This window comes from Schistocerca nitens, chromosome 11 (assembly GCF_023898315.1).
Source record: "Schistocerca nitens isolate TAMUIC-IGC-003100 chromosome 11, iqSchNite1.1, whole genome shotgun sequence".
Taxonomy (NCBI): domain Eukaryota; kingdom Metazoa; phylum Arthropoda; class Insecta; order Orthoptera; family Acrididae; genus Schistocerca; species Schistocerca nitens.
This window is the reverse complement of record NC_064624.1, coordinates 179711931-179724546: the sequence shown is the minus strand read 5'-3', so window position 1 is coordinate 179724546 and position 12616 is coordinate 179711931.

The window sequence follows — 12616 nt, the reverse complement described above, 5'->3', positions numbered from 1 at the left end:
AACACGTGGGGCGTGAGGTCTCCACAGTACATCGATGTTGTCGCCAGTGGTCGGCGGAAGGTGCACGTGCCCGTCGACCTGGGACCGGACCGCAGCGACGCACGGATGCACGCCAAGACCGTAGGATCCTACGCAGCAAATTAGGGACACTGTTGCTCCTGGGGTATCGGCGAGGACCATTCGCAACCGTCTCCATGAAGCTGGGCTACGGTCCCGCACACCGTTAGGCCGTCTTCCGCTCACGCCCCAACATCGTGCAGCCCGCCTCCAGTGGTGTCGCGACAGGCGTGAATGGAGGGACGAATGGAGACGTGTCGTCTTCAGCGATGAGAGTCGCTTCTGCCTCGGTGCCAATGATGGTCTCATGCGTGTTTGGCGCCGTGCAGGTGAGCGCCACAATCAGGACTGCATACGACCGAGGCACACAGGGCCAACACCCGGCATCATGGTGTGGGGAGCGATCTCCTACACTGGCCGTACACCACTGGTGATCGTCGAGGGGACACTGAATAGACCGGCAAGGGAACGTGCTGTTCCAACAGGACAATGCACGTCCGCATGTATCCCGTGCCACCCAACGTGCTCTAGAAGGTGTAAGTCAACTACCCTGGCCAGCAAGATCTCCGGATCTGTCCCCCATTTAGCATGTTTGGGACTGGATGAAGCGTCGTCTCACGCGGTCTGCACGTCCAGCACGAACGCTGGTCCAACTGAGGCGCCAGGTGGAAATGGCATGGCAAGCCGTTCCACAGGACTACATCCAGCATCTCTACGATCGTCTCCATGGGAGAATAGTAGCCTGCATTGCTGCGAAAGGTGGATATACACTGTACTAGTGCCGACATTGTGCATGCTCTGTTGCCTGTGTGTATGTGCCTGTGGTTCTGTCAGTGTGATCATGTGATGTATCTGACCCCAGGAATGTGTCAATAAAGTTTCCCCTTCCTGGGACAATGATTTCACGGTGTTCTTATTTCAATTTCCAGGAGTGTAGACGTCTCTCTGCAGTGCCGTATGACTGTTAGCCGCTCGTGCCGTATGATTGTCCGCCTGCCTGGGTTGCTTCCCTTCAAGTGGACTCTCCCAACATTCCACTGTTTCGTTCATCTCAGCCAGCGTCAGTAGCATCGTTGGTGTGTGTGTCGATGTGTGTTGACGTCAACGTTTAACTTTAGTTCCTTCGTTCGTTTCTTTCGTTTTTCTCCCTGTTAAAATGTTAACCATTGAAGAACGTGTGTTTTTAGTCGAACAACAGAGCTGGCGGTAAATACACAGTTTCAGTTCGTCAAACACTTAATTCAGTTTTCCTGGAGACAACACTCCCACATCGCGATACTGTGCGAGATTTGATTAACAAATTTCGAAGTACGGGTTCAGTGACAGATGCACCGAGAAGCGGTCGTCCCAGCGTTTTGTCTGAGGATAAACTACTCGATATTTCCGATAAAATGTCGACGAGTCCGAACAAGTCAGTAAGAAAACTCGCCCAGGAAATCGATATAAGTGTCGGAACGGCCCACACAGCTTTCAGGAAAAAATTATAGCTTTTCCCATACTAGGTGACAGTCGCGCAAGAACTGAAAAATACTGATCGTGGCAAGAGACTGCATTATTGTCAATGGTTCAAAAATTTCGTTTAACAAAATGGGAGGGATATTCTTAATGAAACGTTTTTCGCTGATGAGGCGTGGTTTCATTTATCCGGGTACATGAACTCGAAAAATTCTCGTATGTGGAGTACTGCAAATCCATTGTGTATTCATGTGGAACCACTTCATCCTATGTAATTGTAGTTTGGATTGCAATTTCTAGACTTCGCATTGTGGGTCCCGTATTTTTCAACGAAACAATAAACGCTCAACGCTACTGCAGTGATATTCTGTACCCATTCATAGGAGAACTTGTGTTTAATTGAAATACTGAACGGTTATTTTCAACAAGATGGCGCAACCGCGAGTACAGCTCGCGTTTCAATGCCACTGCTTGCTGATGTTTCTGGTGATCGCACAATTTCACACCGACTTTGGCCTCCACGATCGCCTGACCTAACACCACCTGACTTTTTCTTCTGGGTTGCAGCGAAAGCAACTGTCTATAAAAACCGTCCAAAATCCATCGATGAATTGAAAACTGCAATATCCATTTTCACCGCTTCCGTTACAGAAGAAATGTTACAGCTTGTGTTTGGAAACATGATTAGACAAATTGAATTGTGTCTTCAACAGCAGGCGGGACAATTTCAACATTTAATGTGAAAATTTGTAAGTAAAAATGAATATTCAGTAAATTAATAACTTATATTTCACTGAGTTTCATTTCGGTACATTCAATGCGGCACACGGTACGCGTGGCTAACAATCACACGGCACTGCGGAGAGACTTTTTGAACACCCTGTACATAACTTTTCTTGGGGTATGCCAATGAAAACATTTGTTAATAATCGTGTAATAATAAGTTCTAATAAACTAGTGTGAACAAACACCTTACATCGAACAATTAATTATTAATATCACGTATTTACAACATGCATTATCTATTTAGGAAGTCATCATTCCAATAGAACGAATTGTCAAGCTGAGTATATTTTAGAACTTGCAATACCTGGTGGTGCAATTAATTAAAGAGGCACATGTAACCATTTCACAGAAAATGAGGCGAGGAAAATCAACCAGATTTATGTTTTTTTGGACAGAATGCACAGAAAGTCTACTAAAGAGACTGTGTCTACACTACGCTTGTGCGTCCTCTGATAAAAAGTATTGCTGTGCGTTGTGGGATCCTTAGCAGACGGGATAGGCGGACGACATCAAACAAGTTCAAAGTTTTTGCTTCATTTCCAAAGAGGGGAGAGCGAGTATCACAGATTGACTAGCGAGTTGCGGTGACAATCGTTAACACAAAGGCGCTTTCCGTTGCGTCAAGATGTTTTCACGACGTTTCAGCCAAGAACTTTCTTCTCCGAATGGGAAAATACACTCCTGGAAATTGAAATAAGAAATCCGTGAATTCATTGTCCCAGGAAGGGGAAAATTTATTGACACATTCCTGGGGTCAGATACATCACATGATCACACTGACAGAACCACAGGCACATACACACAGGCAACAGAGCATGCACAATGTCGGCACTAGTACAGTGTATATCCACCTTTCGCAGCAATGCAGGCTGCTATTCTCCCATGGAGACGATCGTAGAGATGCTGGATGTAGTCCTGTGGAACGGCTTGCCATGCCATTTCCACCTGGCGCCTCAGTTGGACCAGCGTTCGTGCTGGACGTGCAGACCGCGTGAGACGACGCTTCATCCAGTCCCAAACATGCTCAATGGGGGACAGATCCGGAGATCTTGCTGGCCAGGGTAGTTGACTTACACCTTCTAGAGCACGTTGGGTGGCACGGGATACATGCGGACGTGCATTGTCCTGTTGGAACAGCAAGTTCCCTTGCCGGTCTAGGAATGGTAGAACGATGGGTTCGATGACGGTTTGGATGTACCGTGCACTATTCAGTGTCCCCTCGACGATCACCAGTGGTGTACGGCCAGTGTAGGAGATCGCTCCCCACACCATGATGCCGGGTGTTGGCCCTGTGTGCCTCGGTCGTATGCAGTCCTGATTGTGGCGCTCACCTGCACGGCGCCAAACACGCATACGACCATCATTGGCACCGAGGCAGAAGCGACTCTCATCGCTGAAGACGACACGTCTCCATTCGTCCCTCCATTCACGCCTGTCGCGACACCACTGGAGGCGGGCTGCACGATGTTGGGGCGTGAGCGGAAGACGGCCTAACGGTGTGCGGGACCGTAGCCCAGCTTCGTGGAGACGGTTGCGAATGGTCCTCGCCGATACCCCAGGAGCAACAGTGTCCCTAATTTGCTGGGAAGTGGCGGTGCGGTCCCCTACGGCACTGCGTAGGATCCTACGGTCTTGGCGTGCATCCGTGCGTCGCTGCGGTCCGGTCCCAGGTCGACGGGCACGTGCACCTTCCGCCGACCACTGGCGACAACATCGATGTACTGTGGAGACCTCACGCCCCACGTGTTGAGCAATTCGGCGGTACGTCCACCCGGCCTCCCGCATGCCCACTATACGCCCTCGCTCAAAGTCCGTCAACTGCACATACGGTTCACGTCCACGCTGTCGCGGCATGCTACCAGTGTTAAAGACTGCGATGGAGCTCCGTATGCCACGGCAAACTGGCTGACACTGACGGCGGCGGTGCACAAATGCTGCGCAGCTAGCGCCATTCGACGGCCAACACCGCGGTTCCTGGTGTGTCCGCTGTGCCGTGCGTGTGATCATTGCTTGTACAGCCCTCTCGCAGTGTCCGGAGCAAGTATGGTGGGTCTGACACACCGGTGTCAATGTGTTCTTTTTTCCATTTCCAGGAGTGTATTTTATCGGCGCTCACCTGCACAGGTAGGAATGATCATGGTTATAAAAGAACAGAAATCGGGAGGTCGCACGGAAAGGTTTAGTGGTTCACTTTTTACATTCTATTTGAGAGAGGATTTTTTTTTTTTTTTTCATCCTATTCCAAGCACTTTAGTGCTCATTGCAGACTAATAATTACACCGGAGATGAGGTGGTCAAATATTTTTACCTCTGCATACCTTTCCAGTGCAATCCTTAAGCTGGTGAAGCTGTGAATATTCGAGGCTGTTCTTCTTTTTTTGGTTCCTATTTTCATGTTTATGAATGCCACTGCTCCTTTCAAATTGCTTGTGACTCTTGACAACGAACTTCATAAGAGAATAAACATATTGCGAAGTTGCTGGTAGTATACACAGCTGTTTCAACAATTACCTACAGTAAGTTCGTGGACCGAACATCAAAATATTATCGTTACATGCGCAATGAATACATCGTGTCTATGAGTGGATCGCTCCAGAAAAGTATGTTGTTGTTGTGGTCTTCAGTCCTGAGACTGGTTTGATGCAGCTCTCCATGCTACTCTATCCTGTGCAAGCTTCTTCATCTCCCAGTACCTACTGCAGCCTACATCCTTCTGAATCTGCTTAGTGTATTCATCTCTTGGTCTCCCTCTACGATTTTTACCCTCCACGCTGCCCTCCAATACTAAATTGGTGATCCCTCGATATCTCAGAACATGTCCTACCAACCGATCCCTTCTTCTAGTCAAGTTGTGCCACAAGATCCTCTTCTCCCCAATTCTATTCAATACCTCCTCATTAGTTATGTCATCTACCCATCTAATCTTCAGCATTCTTCTGTTGCACCACATTTCGAAAGCTTCTATTCTCTTCTTGTCTAAGCTATTTATCGTCTACGTTTCACTCCCATACATGGCTACACTCCATACAAATACTTTCAGAAACGACTTCCTGACACTTAAATCAATACTCGATGTTAACAAATATCTCTTCTTCAGATACGATTTCCTTGCCATTGCCAGTCTACATTTTATATCCTCTCTACTTCGACCATCATCAGTTATTTTGCTCCCCAAATAGCAAAACTCCTTTACTACTTTAAGCGTCTCATTTCCTAATCTAATTCCCTCAGCATCACCCGACTTAATTCGACTACATTCCATTATTTTCGTTTTGCTTTTGATGATGTTCATCTTATACCCTCCTTTCAAGGCACTGTCCATTCCGTTCAGCTGCTCTTCCAAGTCCTTTGCTGTCTCTGACAGAATTACAATGTCATCGGCAAACCTCAAAGTTTTTATTTCTTCTCCATGGATTTTAATACCTTCTCCAAACTTTTCTTTTGTTTCCTTTATTGTTTGCTCAATATACAGATTGAATAACATCGGGGATAGGCTACAACCCTGTCTCACTTCCTTCCCAACCACTGCTTCCCTTTGAAACCTCTCGACTCTTATAACTGCCATCTGCTTTCTGTACAAATTGTAAACAGCCTTTCGCTCCCTGTGTTTGAACCCTGCCACCTTCAGAGTTTGAAAGAGAGTATTCCAATCAACACTGTCAAAAGCTTTCTCTAAGTCTACAAATGCTAGAAACATAGGTTTGCCTTTTCTTAATCTTTCTTCTAAGATAAATCGTAGGGTCAGTATTGCCTCACGTGTTCCAACATTTCTACGGAATCCAAACTGATCTTCCCCGAGGTCGCCTTCTATCAGTTTTTCCATTCGTCTGTAAAGAATTCGCGTTAGTATTTTGCAGCTGTGACTTATTAAACTGATAGTTCGGTAATTTTCACATCTGTCAACACCTGATTTCTTTGGGATTGGAATTATTATATTCTTCTTGAAGTCTGAGGGTATTTCGCCTGTCTCATACACCTTGCTCACCAGATGGTAGAGTTTTGTCAGGACTGGCTCTCCCAAGGCTGTCAGTAGTTCTAATGGAATGTTGTCTACTCCCGGGGCCTTGTTTCTACTCAGGCCTTTCAGTGCTCTGTCAAACTCTTCACGCAGTATCGTATCTCCCATTTCATCTTCATCTTCATCCTCTTCCATTTCCATAATATTGTCCTCAAGTACATCGCCATTGTATAGACCCTCTATATACTCTTTACACCTTTCTGATTTCCCTTCTTTGCTTAGAACTGGGTTTCCATCAAAGCTCTTGATATTCATGCAAGTGGTTCTCCTTTCTCCAGAGGTCTCTTTAATTTTCCTGTAGGCAGTATCTATCTTACCCCTAGTGAGATAAGCCTCTACATCCTTACATTTGTCCTCTAGCCATCCCTGCTTAGCCATTTTGCACTTCCTGTCGAAGTATGCGAGATCAAAAAATTTTTTGTTATTTATTTACGATATATGTATATGATACAGATCAAAATAGTAGAGACTTCATTACCTAATATAACTTTTCCGAATACACAAGGTAGGAGACGAGGTACTGGCCGAAGTGAAGCTGTGAGGAGGGGGCGTGAGTCGTATTTTGGTACCAAAAGTCACCGTGGCGTAGTGGTTATGATACTAGACTGTTGCACGGAGGGTCGTGAGTTCAAAACTCACCTGAAATGTAAAATTTCGGTAGCTCAGCGTCTTCGGTCACAGAGGCGGTTGACCTCTGTAATAAAAAACTGAGTGGAAGGACTAACAAACGGATTTTACTGGATGTCATGTGACGTTCGCAACGACCAAACACAAAGAACAAAATGGAAAAAAAAAAGAGATGGTAGAGCACTTGCCCGCGAAAGGCAAAGGTCCTGAGTTTGAGTCTCGGTCCGGCACACAGTTTTAATCTATCTACATCTACGTGATTACTCTGCTATTCACAATAAAGTGCCTGGCAGAGGGTTCAATGAACCACCTTCAAGCTGTCTCTCTATCGCTCCACTCTCGAACGGCATGCGGGAAAAACGAGCACTTCAATTTTTCTGTGCGAGGCCTGATTTCTCCTATTTTATCGTGATGATCATTTCTCCCTACGTAGGTGGGTGGCAACAGAATGTTTTCGTAATCGGAGGAGAAAATTGGTGATTGAAGTTTCATGAGAAGATCCCGTCGCAACGAAAAACGCCTTTGTTTTAATGATTGCCACTCTAATTCACGTATCATGTCTGTGACACTATCTCCCCTATTTCGCGATAATACAAAACGAGCTGCCCTTGTTTGTACTTTTTCGATGTCATCCGTCAGTCCCACCTGATGCAGATCCCACACCACACAGCAATACTCCAGAATAGGGCGGACAAGCGTGGTGTAAGCAGTCTCTTTAGTACACCTGTTGCACCTTCCAAGTGTTCTGCCAATGAATCGCAGTCTTTGGTTTGCTCTACCCACAACATTAGCTATGTGATAGTTCGAATTTAGGTTATTTCTAATTGTAGTCCCTAAGTAATTAGTCGAATTTACAGCCTTTAAATTTGTGTGACTTAACGCGTAATCGAAATTTAGCTGATTTCTTTTAGTACTCATGTGAATAACTTCGCACTTTTCTTTATTCAGGGTCAATTGCCACTTTTCACACCATACAGATATCTTGTCTAAATCATTCTGGAAGTCGTTTTGATCATCTGATGACTTTACAAGACGGTAAATGACAGCATCATCTGCAAACAATCTAAGACGGCTACTCAGTTTGTCTGCTATGTCGTTAATAGACATCAGGAACAATAGAGAGTCTATAACACTTCCTTGGGGAACGCCGGATATTACTTCTGTTTTACTCGATGAGTTTCCATCTGTTACTACGAACTGTGACCTTTCTGACAGGAAATCACGAATCCAGTCGCACAACTGAGGCGATACTCCGTAGGCACGCAGTTTGATTAGAAGACGCTTGTAAGGAACGATGCCGAAAGCCTTCTGGAAATCTAAAAATATGGAATCAATTTGGCATCCCCTGTCGATAGCACTTATTACTTCATGAGTATAAAGAGCTAGTTGCGTTTCACAATAACGATATTTTCTGAAACCATGTTGACTATGTGTCAATAAATCTGCAAGGAGGTTTCGTTTTTCTGAAAATACCTTGCAGTTTTAGTTAGTTAGTGAGTTACATATGGAACGAATATAAATATTAGCTTATCTAAAGTTAAATTCAGGGGAGAAATCTCTGAACCTTTTCTCATAAAAACTGGAGTACGTCAAGGTGACGGGCTATCTCCACTTTTGTTTAATATAGTCCTGGATAAAGTCATTAAGGAATGGGAAAAAGAATTAAAAAATCAATCCTACTGGAAACCAATCCATCTTGGTAGAACCAAATACAACGTGGAGATATCTTGTTTAGCATTCGCGGACGACTTGGCCATACTTGCAGATGATGAAGAAATCGCCACCAAACAAATAGAGATCCTCAAGGAATGCGCGGATAAAGTAGGTTTACAAATTTCGTTTCAAAAGACAGAATTTTTCTGTACGAAATTCCATATACACAGTTTGAACACAAAATATGGAAAAATAAATAGAGTAAAACATTTTAAATACCTAGGTGAAATTTTGCAGCCAACCGGAGGAGAGAAAGTTGCACAGAAGATCAGACAACAGAAAATGAAGAGAGCATATGGTATGACACATGAAATATACAATAAAAAATGCATCTCCTCGAACACAAAAATCAGACACTACTGCGCAGTAATTAAGCCAGCAGCACTATATGCTAGTGAAACGCTCACACTCCACACAAAATGTGATTTAGAAAAAATACTAAAAGAAGAACGAAAAATTATGAGAAAGATTTTAGGTCCAAAATTAACAGAAGAAGGATACCGGATACAATCAAGAAGAACCACAGAAACTATATCAAACCTGGCAGCAGACATTAAGAAGGCGAAGATTAAAATTTTATGGACATGTCACTAGACTTCCCCCCACACGACTCACCAACAGAATTCTCACTTACATAGAAAAAGTCAAATCAACAACACCATGGATTAGCCAAGTAAAATTAGATTTACAAAAAGCAAATATTGAACTTAAAGATGTCAAAGATAGAAAAACTTTTAGAAATAAGGTGGAAAAGTGGAATGTATTGTCGGAGAAGGAAGCACTAAAGAGACCAGGAACAAAATGGACAGAAGAAAGAAAAAGAAAACATGGAGAACGAATGAAAGAAGTATGGAAGAAACGACATCAGAAAACTTTGCGTGATCCTTCTGGGTCCATTCGCGATAAGTAAAGTAATATTAGCTTTTGCTAGAGGCCAATCTGTTACCATAATCTTTATTTGGCACTGACATTCCGTGGCTTCGCGAACTCACAACCAAATTATCACCTTCCGGCCTAGCCCGGACTTTGGGTTGCGCAACGGTTCAAACTGCCACCAGAACCAAGATTCCAGGCGAAGGGGTTCCAGCGTCGCACTCAGATTTTTAGGGTATTTGAAAGTGCGGGTGTACGACTGAATGAAGGAGACTCGACTTACCATTTTGTCGTAGCGCGGTCAGAGCCATCAGCGGCAGCGGGAAACCCGACACGAGCCTTGTCCCTTTGCGGAAGCAGCAGTCTCAGAAGCAGGAGCCGGCGCAAACTTATTCCCAGAGTTTCCGTCACTGGGCCACGATGACGCCGACGTCAGCTCACCAGTGCGCGGTGCCGGCTGCGTTGACGGCGACCCACACACAACACGCACTCACTTCACTCAAGCTGCCACAAGTTCCGACCGACACACGCGACGGCGAAATACTATATGTCGTGAACACGAAAAAAAAAAAAAAAAAAAAAAAAAAAAAAAAAAAAAAAGGACTCGGTAGCGGATCGAACTGATTCCCACGTATATCGGTGACCTGCTTCTTGTATTACCGGCAAGCTAAGCAGCAAAAGATACCAATTGTGCGACGACAGCGGGGGAAAAAAGTAATGCTACACCGACTCTTCGGAGAAACACGGCGCGGAGTGTTTGAGGAGAGGGCGGCAATATTTCAGCACTGTTTAGATACGCACCGGGGAAAGTACATGCAAACATGTACGTAACGGTGTCGCAGGCAGCACGGGGAACGGTGGATCACACCAGTGCCCGTAGCGTCCCTATAAAGCGGCGCTTTCGTAATAGCGATACACCTGATGAGGTGAGCACCGCTGCCGAATGACGTCACAGCACTCTCCACCGTTTGTTCGAGCAGCGCAGAAGCCAGACTGACCGAGTCTTAAAAGAGGGAAGCCGAGCCGGCAGAGCCGAAACCTGTTGCTCGCCGCGCCTCCCCTCCCAACACACTCGCTCGCGGCGCCTTCCGACCCCCCACCACCGCCGACAGTCACGTGTTTGTTGCAGCCAGCTCCGCGCGCCGTCTGTTCTTTCACATTTTTCTACTTCCCCTCGCCTCCGTCCACGCCACCTAGCGGTGCAATGCCATCGACAAAGCACTGTCGGTTCGGTGCGCGCACTTCGTTTGTCACGCCCTGCGGCAGGACGTAGTGCAGTGCGTTTGCCGCCAGATGGCAGACGCTGACAACGGCTCGCTGTTGGCGGTTGACGGCTACTACAGTCGTACAGGGAGTTAGTTGGTTACGTGTTCTAGAGATGGGCAAACTGAAACATGTAACTGTTTCGAAACAAATGAAACAGTACAATGTAATGTTTCGATACGCTGTTTCGAAACAGTGAAACAGTTTGTGTTTTGCAATTTTGTCACATGATGACATGTTGGAGACCGTGGCTGTTGTTTGAAGACAAATGTTGATGGTGTTGGGACAGCAACCAGCCACAAATTTACTTTGAGTTCCTTTATTCAAAGGAAACCGTTACCGGTTTCGAATCGTTGTGATTCATCATCAGACGGTTTACACGCTTTCTTTATGACATTTGGTGTGTTTTTATAGATTAGTTGTCCTAAAATATAAATAAAACGTAATTATAAACACGCCACACACAGATGGTTGCGTTACAGATTTTCGTTGCATGTGACTTACGTGAAAAGTCGGTTTCGAGTGTTTGTTTTCATAACGTTCGTCCAATCGATGTAAATGCATTCCCACTGCATCCTCGATTTGCCAAGCAAGCCAGTACACGTTCAAACAATGTTTGTCATTTTACCCTCACTTTGAGCAGGCGCTAATGGGGCCCACATTTCAGTCGAAGTTTTCGTACGCTTCTCAACAACAGATTCGGTGACCGATGGATTGGTAGAGGCGGACCAATTCCGTGGCCTCCACGCTCTCCTGACCTCACACACTTGACTTTTATTTATGGCGGCATTTGAAAGCTCTTGTCTACGCAACCCCGGTACCAAATGTAGAGACTCTTCGTGCTCGTATTGTGGACGGCTGTGATACAATACGACATTTTCCAGGGCTGCATCAGCGCATCAGGGATTCCGTGCGACGGAGGGTGGATGCACGTATCCTCGCTAACGGAGGACATTTTGAACATTTCCTGTAACAAAGTATTTGAAGTCACGCTGGTACGTCCTGTTGCTGTGTGTTTCCATTCCATGATTAATGTGATTTGAAGAGAAGTAATAAAACGAGCTCTAACATGGAAAGTAAGCGTTTCCGGACACATGTCCACATAACATATTTAATAAACCTACACATTTTATCATCTTGAATGTCTACTGTCTACGTATGTCCATATAAACACAAATGAGGTGCGAGAGCGCTAATCTTTTCGCAGAAAGTATGAGACTATCACTTGGGCGTCTTGGCAGTTTCGTATTTCCTGCAGCAAATGTGGTGCTTTCGTGTCGTGTGACTTTCATACTTTTCAACTGGCTGAGGACAGCCATAGCTGAAGACAGAAGAACCACCACGAACGGAACTGGAGGTGGGAGCAAACTGCAGAAACAACGGATATGCTACTGCGATTCCCACATTCCGTTAGTATGGGTAATATACCCATCTTGCTAATTTCCATGCACACAAAGGGAATCATTGTGGATAATAGGCGCACTGACTATAGACTCAGAAATAATGCCAATTAATTCGAATAAATAACAAAATATAACAGAAAAAAATTTTGTCTTTCAAGATGTTTCGAACCGTTACTACAAATTCACCATGCTCCCCAGCCCTTCCCGTTCATCATTACACTATCAGTGATATGTCAAACAGATTGCTTGCAGTTATACCTACATCAAATTTGTATATGTGTCCAATAACTGTCACTCTACGACTTTTTTTATTCAAAATGTTGTAGGCTTACTTGCGTTTCTTAATATGATTACTGTACATGAACAGAGAAACGTATTTTATAAAAAAAGTGTAATTTAACTGAATGATTTTCACATATTT